This window comes from Gorilla gorilla, chromosome 4, assembly GCF_029281585.2.
Source record: "Gorilla gorilla gorilla isolate KB3781 chromosome 4, NHGRI_mGorGor1-v2.1_pri, whole genome shotgun sequence".
Classification (NCBI taxonomy): Eukaryota; Metazoa; Chordata; class Mammalia; order Primates; family Hominidae; genus Gorilla; species Gorilla gorilla.
In genome coordinates, this window is record NC_073228.2 from 9,430,075 (window position 1) to 9,448,361 (window position 18,287).

Below are 18,287 nucleotides of genomic sequence, written 5' to 3' on the forward strand. Positions count from 1 at the left end.
CCGCGACTGATCTGCCAGCCTCGGCCTCCCGAGGTGCCGGGATTGCAGACGGAGTCTGGTTCACTCAGTGCTCAATGGTGCCCAGGCTGGAGTGCAGTGGCGCGATCTCCGCTGGCTACAACCTCCACCTCCCAGCCGCCTGCCTTGGCCTCCCAAAGTGCCGAGTGCAGCCTCTGCCCGGCCGCCCCTACTGGGAAGTGAGAAGCCCCTCTGCCCAGCCACCACCCCGTCTGGGAGGTGTACCCAACAGCTCATTGAGAACGGGCCATGATGACAATGGCGGTTTTGTGGAATAGAAAGGGGGGAAAGGTGGGGAAAAGATTGAGAAATCGGATGGTTGCTGTATCTGTGTAGAAAGAGGTAGACATGGGAGACTTCATTTTGTTCTGTACTAAGAAAAATTCTTCTGCCTTGGGATACTGTTGATCTGTACCCCCAACCCCGTACTCCCTGAAACATGTGCTGTGTCCACTCAGGGTTAAATGGATTGAGGGCGGTGCAAGATGTGCTTTGTTAAATAGATGCTTGAAGGCAGCATGCTCGTTAAAGAGTCATCACCACTCCCTAATCTCAAGTACCCAGGGACACAAACACTGCGGAAGGCCGCAGGGTCCTCTGCCTAGGAAAACCAGAGACCTTTGTTCACATGTTTATCTGCTGACCTTCCCTCCACTATTGTCCTATGACCCTGCCAAATCCCCCTCTCCGAGAAACACCCAAGAATGATCAATTAAAAAAAAAAACTAATATCAAAATGTTAAAAAAAAAAAAAAAACTCAAATACCACCCAGTGTCTATTTTTCCTTTCAAAATAAACATACAAATGTATCTGGGTCACAAAGCAATAACTTCGTGGTAGTTTTCTTATTTAAGAAAAATAATTCCTTTCCTTTTTTTTTTTTTTAAGAAACGGAGTTTTGTTCTTGTCGCCCAGAATGGAGTGCAATGGTGCTATCTCTGCTCATTGCAACCTCCACCTCCCAGGTTCAAGCGATTCTCCTGCCTCAGCCTCCCGAGTAGCTGGGATTAAAGGCATGCACTACCACGCCCGGCTAATTTCGTATTTTTAGCAGAGACGGGTTTCTCCATGTTGGTCGGGCTGGTCTCGAACTCGCGACCTCACGTGATCCGCCCACCTTGGCTTCCCAAAGTGCTGGGATTACAGGCGTGAGCCATGGCGCCCGGCCTCCTTTTCTTTAAATAAAAAATCCTATCGCCCTTTTCACTGTTGGCTCTGGCAAACAAAGAGCCAGGGACATTAAGCTACAGGGGAGAAGGTTTGCAGTGAACACTCTGGTTCACACTTCATGTAGCTTCCTTGACATGACTCAAGTAAAACATAACCAAACAAAGGTCATGAAAGCCAAATACCTTCAAAGAATAAAATTTAAAAATAGCCATAGACTCTGAGAGTCTCTAAGTCCCCACCACGAACCCAGTTCAACAACAGCCTATTTGTCTGTCTACAAACAACGCAAACAAGCGGCCGGCCACACTCAGCCCAGCTCACATCCGCACACCCGGCGTGGGACTCAGCCAGGCTCACATCTGTGCACCCAGTGCGGGCACCCCCCCCCCCCCCCCCAGAGGAAGACTCTGTCCACCACCCTGCCCCAGGGGCACCTCCAGCTTGTGGAGGTTGGAGGCTACGCCATGGCCCTCCCGCTTCAAGCACCTGCCCAAGAAGGGTCCAGCCTGTGGAGGTCGGAAGCTACGCCATGGCCCTCCCGCTTCAGGGACGTCTCCAAGAAGACACTTCCCAACCCTCTAGCTGGGGTCGGGAAGGACAGCACCCGAGGGTTTCAACACTCGCTTCTTTGCCGTGCTGCCGCTGCCTCCCCTTGCCCCTCTCCTTTCCCTGTGAGGCACACACAGGACGGCCAGTCCTCCCCACGGTCTTGGTGTACAGAGCAGAACCTCACAGAGTGACCACCTCCTGGGTGTCCAGGACACCAGACTCTCTGGTTCCCACTTTGCAGCACTCCTTTTCAATCCCTTACCGGAACCTCCTCTCTTTACCGCCCGATGTTCAATGTTCAATGCTCCAGGCCTCGACTCCAGTTTCTCCCTCTACCCTCACTCCTAGCTCATCCAGGCCTCAGACCTTGAACTCTACACATACCCAAATGGCTCCAAAATCCCCACTTCCAGCTCCAGGGTCTCCCTACACTCTGGCCCCTCATATGCATCAACACTGGGGGTCTCAAACAAGACTCCCAGCCCACGCTCCTCTCCCAGGACTCCCCTCAGCAGGGACAGGCAGCACTCAGGTGCTCAGGCCAGAAATACAGGAGTCCATCCACCAGTGCCATCAGCTCTGGCCTTCAAAACGCGCCCATCATGAAAACTGAAAAAGCTTCTCTGCCAAAACCCCTGTTAAGACACTGAAAAAGTAAGCTACCTTCTTTTCTTGTTCACCTTCAGGAGAAAACGTCTGAAGGCTGGGCAGTGACTCACATCTGTAATCCTAGCACTTTGGGAGGCTGGGGAGGGAGGATTGCTTGAGTGCAGGAATTTGAGACTAGCCTGGCCAACAACAAAGACCCCTATGACCCAGGCTGGAGAGCAGTGGCACGATCACTGACCCACTGCAGCCTCGAACTCACAGGCTCAAGTGATCCTCCGCATCAACTTCCTGAGTAGCTGGGACTAGAGGCACATGCCACCATGCCAGGCTGTTTCCCAGGCTGGTCTCAAACTCCTGGGCTCAAGTGATCCACCCACCTCAGTCTCCCAAAGTGCTGAAATTACAGGCGTGAACCACCATGCCTGATCTCGTCTATAAATGATATATTTAAGACAATGATCTTTTGGTCTATAAAGCTCTATTTTATTTTACATCCTTGCAAATTATTAACTGAATCAACTAAGACCAAGAGAGAAACGGACCACTGGTATCGAAACCAAAGGAAACAAAGGAAAAAAGAAAAAGAATCAGTAAAACAAAAGATAGCAAAATGCTTCCAGCTGCACCACAACGCCAGGGGTGGAATCGCTTGAGCCCAGGAGCTCAAAGCCAGCCTGTGCCACACAGTGAGACCGCTTCCCTTAAATAACAGGGAGAAGGGCTGGGCACGGTGGCTCATTCCTGTAATCCTAGCACTTTGGGAAGCCAAACAGGAGGATAGTTTGAGACCAGCCTGGGCAACAGAGTGAGACCGCTTCCCTTAAATAACAGCGAGAAGGGCCGGGCGCAGTGGTTCATGCCTGTAATTCCAGGACTTTGGGAGGCTGAGGCAGGCAGATCATGAGGTCAGGAGATCGAGACCATCCTGCCTAACACACTGAAACCCCATCTCTACTAAAAATACAAAAAAAAATAAGCCAGGCATGGTGGCACACACGTGTAATCCCAGCTACTCGGGAGGCTAAGGCAGGAGAATCTCTTGAACCCGGGAGGCAGAGGCTGCAGCGAGCCGAGATCCTGCCACTGCACTCCAGCCAGGGCGACAGAGCGAGACTCCATTAAAAAAAAAAAAAAAAAAAAAAGTCTATCCAGAGCAAAGATCTGCAACACTTCACATTCAGTGGCATTCACTGCTGGCTTTAGACTTTCCAGATGCAAACACCTGTTTATCAGTACATTTTAAAAGAAAACCGGCACTTAATCTCTCAAGTCACCCGCTTGGCCCTCTTCCAGGTGTACTTTACCTCTTTTCCTTCCTGCTCTAAAGCTTTTTAATAAGCCTTCAGTGCTGCTCTAAATAAATACATAATAAATAATAAAACTGATCACCTGCCATGTATCTGAGATCCGACTGAGCTCAGCTCCCTTTACACAGACATTACTTCTAGAGTCTGCAAACAAGGGGGGTGGGTGGGGGGTGGTGTGTGTGTACAGCTGTCACCTCCTCTGAGGACAACAAGGAAGACCAGCCTGGCACGAGGTTCCAGCAGGATCCGAAAGCCACCCTAGACTCCCACCCATCATCTCCTGAGTCCTCCTCACTGCTAATGAGCAGCCCGTCCCACGTGGGGGCATGTTCCCAGGACCACCCACCCTCTCATACCAGCCTAACGGCTTACAACCCAGGGGTTCTCACAGCAGAACCAGGTGGACACAAACAGGGCAAGGTGCTTGGATGCCAAGCGGCTCCGCCATCCCTGCTGGGCTCCGCACACGAAGCTGGCTCTGAGCTGAGCGCAGCTGTGGAGTCCGCACGGTCGCCAGCCAGTAGCAGAGATGGGAAGAACAGCGAGCACCAACCGCGCAACCTCAGACTGAAGCTCAGTGGAAAACCGCACTCCACATCCACATACAGACACTCAGGACACCAAATCAAACACTGTACTACTAGGCCAGGCTCAGAAGCTCACGCCTGTCATCCCAGCACTTTGGGAGGCCGAGGCAGGAGGATCACCTGAGGTCAGAAGTTCAAGACCAGCCTGACCAACATGGTGAAACCCCATTGCTACTAAAAACATAAAAATTAACCAGCGTGGGCCAGGCGCAGTGGCTCACACCTGTAATTCCAGCACTCTGGGAGACCGAGTTGGGCAGATCACGAGGTCAGGAGATCGAGACCATCCTGGATAACATGGTGAAACCCCGTCTCTACTGAAAAAAAAACACAAAAAACTAGCCAGGCGTGGTGGCAGGCACCTGTAGTCCCAGCTACTCGGGAGGCTGAGGCAGGAGAATGGTATGAACCCAGGAGGCGGAGCTTGCAGTGAGCAGAGATCACACCACTGCACTCCAGCCTCGGCGACAGAGCTCTCAAAAAAAAAAAAGATGTAAAGATGTGAACAGTGACTTCTTCCCACAGACACATCTGGTGTCCACTGTGCTATATTTATTCCATGTCCACCCTGAACTTCTGCAGAAGGCCCAGCCTTGACCAGCAGAACAGACTCCCCGCCGGTCCTCCCAGGAGAGGGCTCCAGCAGTGTGCACAATTCCAACAGGGAAAGAGGCGAGCTCTTCCTCCCCTGTGGGGGCAGTAGCCCTGGAATGATGGGGAACCCAATGTCGTCTTAGTGTTTCGTTTGCTTTTCACACAACAGGACCACACCCCCATATATATTATCTGTGAGCTCGCACTTCTCCGTAGAGTTATGCACAATGTCCTCGTCCAGACCTGGCTGAGTGCTCTCCGCGGACAGGGCACTGCCACACTGAGCCATCCTTCCCTTGCATCGGTTCTGTTTCCTTTTCGTTTTCAGGCAGGGTCTCGCTCTGTAGCCCAGGCTGGAGTGCAGCGACGCAATCACAGCTCACTGCAGCCTCAACTTCCCAGGCTCAAGGGATCCTCCTGTCTCAGCCTCGAGTAGCTAGGACTACAGGCACACGCCACCATGTTCAGCTAATTTTTATTATTATCATTTTTTGTAGAGACAAGGTCTCCCAATGTCACCCAGGCTGGTCACAAACTCCTGGGCTTAAGTGATCCTCCCGTCTTGGCCTCCCAAAGTACTGGAAGCACAGGCATGGGCCACTGTACCCAACCCCAATGTTTCCAATTAAGGACAACAGACAATCAGTGCTGTGACAACATTCCACTGCAGAGGATCCTCAGGAGCACAGGGCATTTAAAATGAGGAAAAGGGCCAGGTGCGGTTGCTCACACCTGTAATCCCAGCATTGAGGGAGGCCAAAGCAGGAAGATCACTTGAGCCCAGGAGTTCAAGACCAGCATCAGTAACACAGCAAGACCCCCACATATCTACAAAAAATGTTTAAAAACTTACCCAGGATGGTGGTGCACACCTGTAGTTCCAGTGACTCAGAGGCTGAGGCAGGAGGATTGCTTGAGCCTGGAGGATTGCTTGAGCCTGGGAGTTTGAGGCTGCAGTGAGCTGTGATCATACCACTGCACTCTAGCCTGGACAACAGAGCAAGATCCCATTTCTAGTTTTTTTTAAAAAGGCAGAGGCCGGACACGGTGGCTCACACCTGTAATCCTCAGCACTTTTGGAGGCCAAGGCAGGTGGATCACCAGAGGTCAGGAGTTCAAGACCAGCCTGGCCAACATGGTGAAACACCATGTCTACTAAAAATACAAAAATTAGCCAGGCATGGTGGCATGCGCATGTAATCCCAGCTACTTGGGAGGCTGAGGCACGAGAATCGCTTGAACCTGGGGGGCGGAGGTTGCAGTGAACTGAGATTGTGCCATTGCACTCCAGCCTGGGCGACAGTGTGAGATTCTGTCTCAAAAATATATATATAAAAAATAAAAATAGGCCGGGCGCGGTGGCTCACGCCTGTAATCCCAGCACTTTGGGAGGCTGAGGCGGAAGGATCACCTGAGGTCAGGAGTTCGAGACCAGCCTGACCAACATGGAGAAACCCCATCTCTATTAAAAATACAAAATTAGCCAGGCGTGGTGGTACATGCCTGTAATCCCAGCTACTTGGGAGGCTGAGGCAGGAGAACTGCTTGAACCTGGGAGGTTGAGGTTGCAGTGAGCTGAGATCATCACACCATTGCACTCCAGCCTGGGCAACAAGAGCAACTCTGTCTCAAAAAAAAATTTTTTTTTAAATAAAATAAAATAAAAATAAAAGAGAAGCTGGACACGGTGGCTCACGCCTGTCATCCCAGCACTTTGGGAGGCCGAAGCAGGTGGATCACCTGAGGTCAGGAGTTCAAGACTAGCCTGGCCAACATGGTGAGACCCTGACTCTACTAAAAATACAAAAATTAGCCAGGTGTGGTGACACGTGCCTGTAATCCCAATTACTCAGGAGGCTGAGGCTGAGGCTGAAGAATCGCTTGAACCCAGGAGGTGGAGGCTGCAGTGAACCAAGATCCTGCCACTGCACTCTAGCCTGGGTGACAAAGAGAGACTCCGTCTCAAAAAAAAAATAAAAAATAAATAAAAAAAAGAGAGAGATAGGAAGGTGCTGCTGGCCATCTGCTCACAGCCTGACCAATATCATGGGGATGTGCTGTTCGTCCTCCATCCTGGCTGCCACAGAACAAGCCCAGCCCCAGCCCCAGCCCCACCCCAGCCCCAGCCCCGGCCCCAGCCCCAGCCAGGTGAGGGAGGTGCTCTGTGTTTTAATCTAAGTGCGAGCCTCTCCACGTTGATGAGCCATGAAATACATTTAAAAGCTATCCAGATGTCCTGGTAACTTGCTTTTTTGTTTTTTTTAGACGGAGTCTCACTCTATTGCCCAGGCTGGAGTGCAATGGCCCAATCTTGGCTCACTGCAACCTTCGACTCCCTGGTTCAAGCGATCCTCCTGCCTCAGTCTCCTGAGTAGCTGGAATTACAGGTGCCCGCCACCACGCCCTGCTAATTTTTGTATTTTTAGTAGAGATGGGGTTTCACCATGTTGGCCAGGATGGTCTCAATCTCCTGACCTCATGATCCGCCCACCTAGGCCTCCCAAAGTGCTGGGATTACAGGCGTGAGCCACCATGCCCGGCCAACTTGCTTTTTCTTAATCTAGATTCTGACTGCATCAGTGAGAGTTCCTGTGTGTAAAAATGCATCAGTTGCATACGCACGATACACACACTTTTCTGTATAGACAGCATACTTCAATAGACAGTTTTAAAAAATAAAAGCCGTCCATGCAGATGGATGTAGAAATGAGCAAAATGTGGATCATATAACAGGCGTGGGGGGTTCACCGTGCCATTTTCTATGCTTTTGTGCTGACCATGACCTATTTCTTTTTTTTTTTTTTTTTTTTTTTTTTTTTTTTGTATTTTTAGTAGAGACGGGGTTTCACCATGTTAGCCAGGATGGTCTCGATCTCCTGACCTTGTGATCCGCCTGCCTCGGCCTCCCAAAGTGCTGGGATGACAGGCGTGAGCCACCGCGCCCGGTGACAGTGACCTATTTCTTTTACCTGGGTTGTGACTGCATGGATACCCACACTATAATTATAATTTATTTGAATGTAGGTTACATTCGAAACAAGATACATTAAAACTGTTTTCAGGTTCTCTATGGAGTTCAGTTACCTTGGAAATCCTTGTTCCCCTTTTCAAAACTAGAAATTAAAAACTGTGGAATAATTTTGGATGAGTTGCCTCATGACACTAAAAAGAGCCGCAAAATATTACAACAGAACGGAGGTGGGGGCGAAACCAGATGCCGGGGGTTAGATCCTCCTGGGACCTGTGTCTTCCCCACATGGCTGCAGAGCAATGAGCTCAGTGCAGGTCCATATGCAGCTGGTGTCTTGGCTAGAAGGGCCCCTGACTTCCCAAGGCCTGAGGTGCCTCTTCCCTGGCCCTGCAACTTTCCTCCAGAGAAGCACTTGGGGTCAATGACGGAGTTTAAGTGTCTGGAAGACACTAGGATGATGAGGGGGCTGTCTCACACAGTCAGCCCATCCCAATTCCTGGCACTGTGTGTTCCTAAAAGTACTTTATTTGGGGCTGGGAGCGGTGGCTCACGCCTGTAATCCCAGCACTTTGGGAGGCCGAGGCGGGCAGATCACCTGAGGTCAGGAGTTCGAACCCAGCCTGGCCAATATGGTGAAATGCTGCCTCTACTAAAAATAAAAAAAAAATTAGCCAGGCATGGTGGCCCACACCTGTAATCCCAGCTACTTGGGAGGCTGAGGCAGGAAGAATTGCTTGAACATGGGACGCGGAGGTTGCAGTGAGCCCAGATCGAGCCACTGCATTCCAGCCTGGGTGACAGAGCAAGACTCTGTCTTGGAAAAAAAGAAAAAAAAAACCTTACTGGATTCTGCAAGATTTGTAATGAAGCTCAGTATAGACTAGGAATCTGTTTACAAGCCTGAGACGTCTGACCAAAAATGGAAGGAAGGGACAGGTTAAGAGATGCATTACATGAAAGGAACACTAGGTGGCAGAAAGCAGAATGGCAAATCCCTAAGTAAAAACTGACCAGAAACGCGAATCCCAGAAGAGGACACAGACCAGCTGGGAGGGGGTGTGCACCTCAGACCACAAATCAGAACTGACCCGGCAGCAATGCAACAGCTGACAGTTTCAAACCTGTTCAGAGGGCCCTGATAAAAATTCCAATTCCTTCACTTGAACAAACCAACAACTTAAACTGGATTCAGTGTCGCAAACATCCTTCTCCCAGCCTGGCTCTCTCATTCTCCTGTTCTAGTTTCTTGTGGGAATGGAAATTATTACAAATGCAACGTGCAGGCCAATGGTCTGGAGTTTATGAATTAACAGACTCACGAAGAAGCTCTAAGGACTCCAAAGACGGGTTCCTTGGGAACAAAGCCAGAGTTTGTTGCAAGACTTCAGTATTAACCAACATCATACAGCCCCACAGAAATGAATCAGATTTAAGTAAGTCCCCAACTTTAAGGAGAGTTATATTTAGTGATGTCTCTTTATGCAAAGCAAGTTCAACCAACTAGCCGATTTGTCAAACTATTCCCTACAACCAGTTTCAAAAAAGTACTTGAGGCCACGTCCGGTGGCTCACGCCTGTAATCCCAGCACTTTGGGAGGCCGAGGTGGGCGGATCACAAGCTCAGGAGTTCGAGACCATCCTGGCTAACATGGTGAAACCCCATCTCTTCTAAAAATACAAAAATTACCCAGGCGTGGTGGTGGGCGCCTGTAGTCCCAAATACTCGGGAGACTGAGGCAGGAGAATGGCGTGAACCTGGGAGGCGGAGACTGCAGTGAACTGAGATCACGCCACTGCCCTCCAGCCTGGCAACAGAGCGAGACTCCGTCTCGGGAAATAAAAAAAAAAGTACTCGAAAGCAGCCCCACGGCCCATCCACCATCTGCGTCACAGCAACAGGACACACATCCCTCTGGGACAATCTCCACCACAGGCGCAACTGCTGTGTCCCTGGAGCTTAGCCGATTCTAGTGGTGGTTCATGTCTTAAGGGCTCAGCACACATCCCAAGGTCTAGGGGCCTCTTCGCAGCCACGCCTGTGAATGTGGATCTCATGAACACAGACCCAGAGTCAGACCCCTCCAGAAACATCCAAAGTCCCCGAAAACCATGTTTGTGCTTCTGTGGAGTGACGGCATGGCTGGGAACCTGCATAACAAAAGCCCCTGCCATTCGAGCAGGCCATGTGTCCTTGACATGCAGAGGAGACAAGGCCAGGGCCAACACAGCTCAGGAGCAGCAGGTCTGGTCCCAGGCAGTCCTACTCTGAGAGGCAAGCACAGAAGAGCTGCCTTTGGCCTTGGCACCTGCCTGGGCTGTGGCCTCCAGGATGGCCCTGCTTCCCCCAGACTCCTGACGTCCTTTTCTGCCGTGACACAGATAACTCAGACGACTCAGAAAAAATGCTCCATGGGTGAGCTCCTTTCTGCCTATTTAAAAAACAAGTCTGGCTGGGCACGGTGGCTCACGCCTGTAATCCTAGCACTTTGGGAGGCCTTGGCGGGCAGATCACCTGAGCTCAGGAGTTCGAGATCAGCCTAGCCAACATGGTGAAACCCCATCTCTACTAAAAATACAAAAATCAGCCAGGTGTGGTGGCGCATGACTGTAATCCCAGCTACTCGGGAGGCTGAGGCAGGAGAATCGCTTGAACTCAGGAGGCAGAGGTTGCAGTGAGCCGAGATCATGTCACTGCACTGCAGCCTCGGCAACAGAGCAAGACTGTCTCCAAAAATAAAAAAGAAAGAAAATTTAACAAACTCTTTCCAATTTGTGATTTTACGTAACGGGGTGACCTACAGAGCACCTGTCAGGTTTGGAGCCTTGCAGAGCACGCGGAGACGCTTGACCAGAGTGGCACTCCAGAGCCCTGTTTGGGATGCTGCTCTTCAACCACCTCAGCCAAGTGCTCACAGCCAGCATCACTGTCCATGGCACAAAACGACACCAGGGTGACACGGCCATGGTGCCCTGAGAGGACACAACTTCGCCTCTAGAGTTCCTGCCAAAGGTAACTAACCTAGATCTAATCAAGAGGAAACATCCAACAAATCCTAACTGAGGGACGTTCGACGAAATCACTAATGCTGTGCTCTTCAAAAACATCAATGTCACAGAAGACAAAGGCTGAGGATGGCCACACATAGAAGGGGATTAAAGCGACAGGAGGGTTCAGCGTGACACAGGGCCTATCAGTGAAGGGCAGGAGCGATGGTGGGTGAAGCCTGGAGAAGGTCGGCCTTTAGGCCACACAGTTGCCGTAGCAGTTCTCACCGGGGCAGGCACAGAAGAGGATGCCTGCAGGAAAAGCGCCACCTTTGCAACTGCCCCTGGAATGTTTCAGGAGAGGGAGAGAGCCTGAACATGCAGGTTTGGTGAAACAGTAACGGAGTGGGAATCTGGGAAAACGGAAGTTCTCTGTACTATTTTTGCAATTTTGCTTTAATTCTGAAGTAATTTCAAAAGAAAAAGAAAAACATTTGTAAGCCTTCAACATGTCCAATGCAAACCTCAACGCTAGTCTAGGCCTATGGCCAGCCTGGGAGGGTGTGCCTTGGTCCACCGCGAGGGGAGTGCGGACATGGAGAGTGTTTGGAAGCCACTTCATTTTTTGAATAATTTTGTGGTGCCTCACACCCTGAGGACTCCACAAGGGGGAGCCCAGGGCCCAAGGCTGCCACCACCCAGAGTGCAGCGGGTGCTTCCCCACAGTCCAAGGACCTGCCCCAGAAAGGGGTGTGCAGGAGGTGGAGCACCGTGCCAGGCCCAGGAATGGGCTCCCCTGCCCCTCCTTGGAGGAGGTCTGAGTGGCAAGTGTCATCTTAAAGCACACAAATTACAAATAAACAGTTTGACAGAGCTGAAGACCGTTTAAGACAATGAGAAATACATTAGAAACCCTAAATAGCCCATACTTTGTCATCAGCAATAAACCTCAAGCAGCAACTATCACCTCAGCCTCAAATTTTTATGTTTTTTATTTTTATTTTTTAGATAGACTCACTCTGTTGCCCAGGCTGGAGTGCAGTGGCGTGATCTCAGCTCACTGCAACCTCCATCTCTCAAGCTCGAGTGAGTCTCCTGCCTCAGTTTCCCAAGTAGCTAAGACTACAAGCACATGTCCCCACACCTGGCTAATTTTTTGTAATTTTTTTTTAGTACAGACAGGGTTTCACCATGATGGCCAGGCTGGTCTCAAACTCCTGACCTCAGGTGATCCACCCGCCTTGACCTCCCAGTGCTGGGATTGCAGGCATGAGCCACCGTGCCCGGCCAGCTTTAACTTCTTATCCTTCAAAACTCACGACACGCCATCATGTTTATTTTTTTTTTAATTTTTTTTTTTTTTTTGAGATGGAGTCTCGCTCTATCGCCCAGGCTGGAGTGCAGAGGTGCAATCTAAGCTCACTGCAAACTCTGCCTCCCGGGTTCACGCCTTTCTCCTGCCTCAGCCTCCCGAGTAGCTAGGACTACAGGCGCCCACCACCATGCCTGGCTAATTTTTTGTATTTTTAGTAGTGACAGGGTTTCACCGTGTTAGCCAGGATGGTCTCAATCTCCTCAGCTCGTGATCCGCCTGCCTCGGCCTCCCAAAGTGCTGGGATGACAGGCGTGAGCCACCACTTCCGGCCTTTCAGCACAAATCTTCTAACCTAAGCCTCCGAAGCTTAAAACGGGCTTTGACACCTAACGACCCAGCTCAGTACTGGCTGGCAAGTGTCATCTTTCAGTGAAGCACACTTACTGCATACAGACAAGGCCGGCTTCAGGCTTGTGTGGCCAGCACAGCTGCACAAAGCCCACCTCAGGGCCGGGCGCCGTGGCTCACACCTGTAATCCCAGCACTTTGGGAGGCTGAGGCAGGCGGATCACAAGGTCAGGAGATCGAGACCATCCTGGCTAACACGGTGAAACCCTGTCTCTATTAAAAAATACAACAAAAATTAGCCAGGCGTGGTGGCAGGCGCCTGTAGTCCCAGCTACTCGGGAGGCTGGGGCAGGAGAATGGCATGAACCCGGGAGGCGGAGCTTGTAGTGAGCAGAGATTGCGCCACTGCACTCCAGCCTGGGGGACAGAGCAAGACTCCATCTCAAAAAAAAAAAAAGGCCCACCTCAGAAGGGCCAGGCATGGAGTTTAATGCCTTACTGCCAACATCTTGAAATTCCTAATCATTTATCTTTAAATTGGTGTTCTGTAGTGAAGTTCAATGGGACACAGCCCATCTTGCTCCTGCACCCCCTTCTTCCCCCACAACTGTCCAATGTCCCTGGTGGGGTGTGAACAGGGGTGCCTTGCTTCAGACACGTATTCCTGGGAAAGCTTGAAGTCAAGTGGCAAATTAAAAACACTATGGCAGGCCAGGAATCCACGGAAGACATGAAGAAGCTCTTTTTGTGTGTGTGTGTGTGTGTGTGTGTGTGTGTGTTTAGAGACAAGGTCTTGCTCTGTCGCCCAGGCTGGAAGGCAGTGGCACAATCATGGCTCACTGAAAGCCCAGGCTGAAGCAATCCTCCCGCCTCAGCCTCCTGAATAGCTGGGACTACAGGCACGTACCACCACACCTGGCTGTTTTGTTTTTGTAGAGATGGGGGTCTCACTGTATTTCTGAAGCTGGTCTCAAATTCCTGGGCTCAAGTGATGCACCCACCTCAATCTCCCAAAGTGCTGGGATTACAAGCATGAGCCACTGGGCCCGGCCTTTTCCTGCTTTCTCAACTACAGGGCCCACGTTTTCATTCTGCACTGGGCCCCACATGTTATGAAGCTGGCTCTATATTCTAAGGTATAAATATTAGGAAATGGTGCATGTCCTCAGGCAGATCCGCTTCTGTAGGCACATATCAGGGAGGCTCGATTCCAGAAACATTCATAACCAGGAGGCTGGTGTTAGGTGTTCCAACAACGCATTTGATGAGCAGGTCTGTAAGTGGCTATCGAGCACTCCAGAGTTTTTCTTTGGCTTGGAGAGTAATTTGGAGGGTTTTGGCCCCTCTCCCATTTGCTGTACTGTAACTGTAATAAGGAGAATAATTTTGGGGGTTTTGGCCCCCCCTCCCATTTGCTGTACTGTAACTGTAATAAGGAGAATAATTTTGGGGGTTTTGTCCCCCTCCCATTTGCTGTACTGTAACTGTAATAAGGAGAATAATTTTGGGGGTTTGGCCCCCCTCTCCCATTTGCTGTACTGTAACTGTAATAAGGAGAATAATTTTGGGGGTTTTGTCCCCCTCCCATTTGCTGTACTGTAACTGTAATAAGGAGAATAATTTTGGGGGTTTGGCCCCCCCTCCCATTTGCTGTACTGTAACTGTAATAAGGAGAATAATTTTGGGGGTTTGGCCCCCCCTCCCATTTGCTGTACTGTAACTGTAATAAGGAGAATAATTTTGGGGGTTTTGTCCCCCTCCCATTTGCTGTACTGTAACTGTAATAAGGAGAATAATTTTGGGGGTTTTGTCCCCCTCCCATTTGCTGTACTGTAACTGTAATAAGGAGAATAATTTTGGGGGTTTTGTCCCCCTCCCATTTGCTGTACTGTAACTGTGATAAGGAGAATAATTTTGGGGGTTTGGCCCCCCCTCCCATTTGCTGTACTGTAACTGTGATAAGGAGAATAATTTTGGGGGTTTGGCCCCCCCTCCCATTTGCTGTACTGTAACTGTAATAAGGAGAATAATTTTGGGGGTTTTGTCCCCCTCCCATTTGCTGTACTGTAACTGTAATAAGGAGAATAATTTTGGGGGTTTGGCCCCCCCTCCCATTTGCTGTACTGTAACTGTAATAAGGAGAATAATTTTGGGGGTTTTGTCCCCCTCCCATTTGCTGTACTGTAACTGTAATAAGGAGAATAATTTTGGGGGTTTGGCCCCCCTCTCCCATTTGCTGTACTGTAACTGTAATAAGGAGAATAATTTTGGGGGTTTTGTCCCCCTCCCATTTGCTGTACTGTAACTGTAATAAGGAGAATAATTTTGGGGGTTTGGCCCCCCCTCCCATTTGCTGTACTGTAACTGTAATAAGGAGAATAATTTTGGGGGTTTTGTCCCCCTCCCATTTGCTGTACTGTAACTGTAATAAGGAGAATAATTTTGGGGGTTTGGCCCCCCCCTCCCATTTGCTGTACTGTAACTGTGATAAGGAGAATAATTTTGGGGGTTTGGCCCCCCATCTCCCATTTGCTGCACTGTAACTGTAATAAGGAGAATAATTTTGGGGGTTTGGCCCCCCCTCCCATTTGCTGCACTGTAACTGTAATAAGGAGAATAATTTTGGGGGTTTTGTCCCCCTCCCATTTGCTGCACTGTAACTGTAATAAGGAGAATAATTTTGGGGGTTTGGCCCCCCCTCCCATTTGCTGTACTGTAACTGTAATAAGGAGAATAATTTTGGGGGTTTGGCCCCCCCTCCCATTTGCTGCACTGTAACTGTGATAAGGAGAATAATTTTGGGGGTTTGGCCCCCCCTCCCATTTGCTGTACTGTAACTGTAATAAGGAGAATAATTTTGGGGGTTTGGCCCCCCCTCCCATTTGCTGCACTGTAACTGTGATAAGGAGAATAATTTTGGGGGTTTTGTCCCCCTCCCATTTGCTGTACTGTAACTGTAATAAGGAGAATAATTTTGGGGGTTTTGTCCCCCTCCCATTTGCTGTACTGTAACTGTAATAAGGAGAATAATTTTGGGGGTTTGGCCCCCTCTCCCATTTGCTGTACTGTAACTGTAATAAGGAGAATAATTTTGGGGGTTTGGCCCCCCCTCCCATTTGCTGTACTGTAACTGTAATAAGGAGAATAATTTTGGGGGTTTTGTCCCCCTCCCATTTGCTGTACTGTAACTGTAATAAGGAGAATAATTTTGGGGGTTTTGTCCCCCTCCCATTTGCTGTACTGTAACTGTAATAAGGAGAATAATTTTGGGGGTTTGGCCCCCCCTCCCATTTGCTGTACTGTAACTGTGATAAGGAGAATAATTTTGGGGGTTTGGCCCCCCCTCCCATTTGCTGTACTGTAACTGTAATAAGGAGAATAATTTTGGGGGTTTTGGCCCCCCCTCCCATTTGCTGTACTGTAACTGTAATAAGGAGAATAATTTTGGGGGTTTGGCCCCCTCCCATTTGCTGTACTGTAACTGTGATAAGGAGAATAATTTTGGGGGTTTGGCCCCCCCTCCCATTTGCTGTACTGTAACTGTGATAAGGAGAATAATTTTGGGGGTTTGGCCCCCCTCACCCATTTGCTGTACTGTAACTGTAATAAGGAGAATAATTTTGGGGGTTTGGCCCCCCCTCCCATTTGCTGTACTGTAACTGTGATAAGGAGAATAATTTTGGGGGTTTGGCCCCCCTCACCCATTTGCTGTACTGTAACTGTAATAAGGAGAATAATTTTGGGGGTTTTGTCCCCCTCCCATTTGCTGTACTGTAACTGTAATAAGGAGAATAATTTTGGGGGTTTGGCCCCCCTCTCCCATTTGCTGTACTGTAACTGTAATAAGGAGAATAATTTTGGGGGTTTTGGTCTCCCCTCCCATTTGCTGTACTGTAACTGTAATAAGGAGAATAATTTTGGGGGTTTTGTCCCCCTCCCATTTGCTGTACTGTAACTGTAATAAGGAGAATAATTTTGGGGGTTTGGCCCCCCCTCCCATTTGCTGTACTGTAACTGTAATAAGGAGAATAATTTTGGGGGTTTGGCCCCCCCTCCCATTTGCTGTACTGTAACTGTAATAAGGAGAATAATTTTGGGGGTTTGGCCCCCCTCACCCATTTGCTGTACTGTAACTGTAATAAGGAGAATAATTTTGGGGGTTTTGGCCCCTCTCCCATTTGCTGCACTGTAACTGTGATAAGGAAGTTGCTGGAAAGGGCTGCCAGGTCTGCAGTTCGGTGTGGCAACTTGCTGTTGGGGTAAAGGCTGGCTCAGGAGCACACACCCTCACACTTAAGACCCTCACACTCGGAGCTACAGGCAAGGGCCACACCCAGAAGAGGAGGGAGGTCGACTTCAAGTGGCCTCGTAAAACAAAGACACATTCTCCTATAACGTTCAGTCATTCGGGATGTGTTTTAGACTAAGGAAGATTTCCACTCCAGGTCCTGCCAGAGGCTGCTGTGAGAAACTATCACGCTGGTCCTCTCACCTGGATCACCGGACAACAGCTGGGGGTCTTAGTGCAGACGGCGGGGTCAGGCTCTCTGGAGGTCCCGCGGGTGGCGGCAGTGGAAAGTGCACAGCCCTCCTGTGCCGATGCGTCAAGACGCAACCACTCCTCGGAGGTGAGAATGCTCTTGAGACACTCTACCCCACACCCGCCCAAACGACATCCACGGAAAACCAAAAAGGGCTCTCCGCCAAACACCCATGCCTCCCCCAGGGTGAGGTCACGGGAGAGGCTGTGGGACAGCGCCTGGGTCCTTTCCTTCCTCTATTCAGTCCACAGCAATTCCTTCGGCTAATTCAGCCGAGCAGTCGCCTCCAAATGGTTTTGACTGTACACCTCCAAGTGAAAAATTAAGTAGAAATCAATATTTGAATATATGAAATACGGTATCAAGCAACAGGGCAAAGGATGGAATGGGAGAAAATATTCACAATACACCTATCTCACAAAAGACTTCTGTTCAGGGTATATAAACTAAGCTTAATATTCAGTAAGAAGGTAAACAACCCATTAAAAATGGTCATTCACTACAGATGACATAGAAATGGCCAAAAGCACATGTAGAGATGCTCAACAGCAAGGCAAATTAAACCATGGTTGATGTAAATGATCCAAAGCATTAAAAAAAAATACACATACTGACATACCACTACACACCCAGACAATGGCTAATATAAGAAGACTGACAAAACCAAGTGCTGTCAAGGATATGGAGCAACTAGCTGTCACATACTGCCAGCAAGAATACAAACTGGTGCAACTGCTCTGGAAAAGTGGGTCAGCTTTTCTGTGAAATAAATGCACACTGACCACCTGGCCCCACCACTCGTACTTGTAGTTATCTGCCAAGAGAAGTGAGAGCACCAGTTCACACAAATGTGACTCCTACACAGACGTTCACAGCAGCGTGATGCACAGCAGCCCAGACTGGACACTGTCTAGACAGTCAGCCGTAGGTGAATGGATCCACAAATGGGGGTACATCCATAGAAGAGAATCCACTCAGCTGCCACCCAGCAATCGCAAAGGAAAACTGCCCACACAAGTAACATTGATGAACCTCAAATATACCATGTGAATAAGAGCGAGCCAAACACCAGTATATTCTACATGATTCCATGTCTATGAAACCCTGGAAGAAAACACTTCTATGGGAGGGGAGGTGCAGAGTTGAGTGTCTGGGACTCTCCAGGGGGATGCGGCTGACTGCCAAGGGGCAAGAGGAAGGTTTGCGGTGAGGGGTAATATCTGGATCTATTATTTTGATTGTGATTTCGGCTACATGGTGTATACAGCTGTCAAAACTCTTTGAAAGGTACC

The 18,287-nt window shown here is 49.6% G+C and overlaps 1 protein-coding gene across 1 annotated transcript in view; it reads right to left on the bottom strand.

Annotated features, from left to right (window-relative positions):
• FOXK2 (forkhead box K2) overlaps positions 1 to 18,287 on the bottom strand; it is an 86,877-nt gene that overhangs the window by 39,858 nt on the left and 28,732 nt on the right. The window lies entirely within an intron of this gene.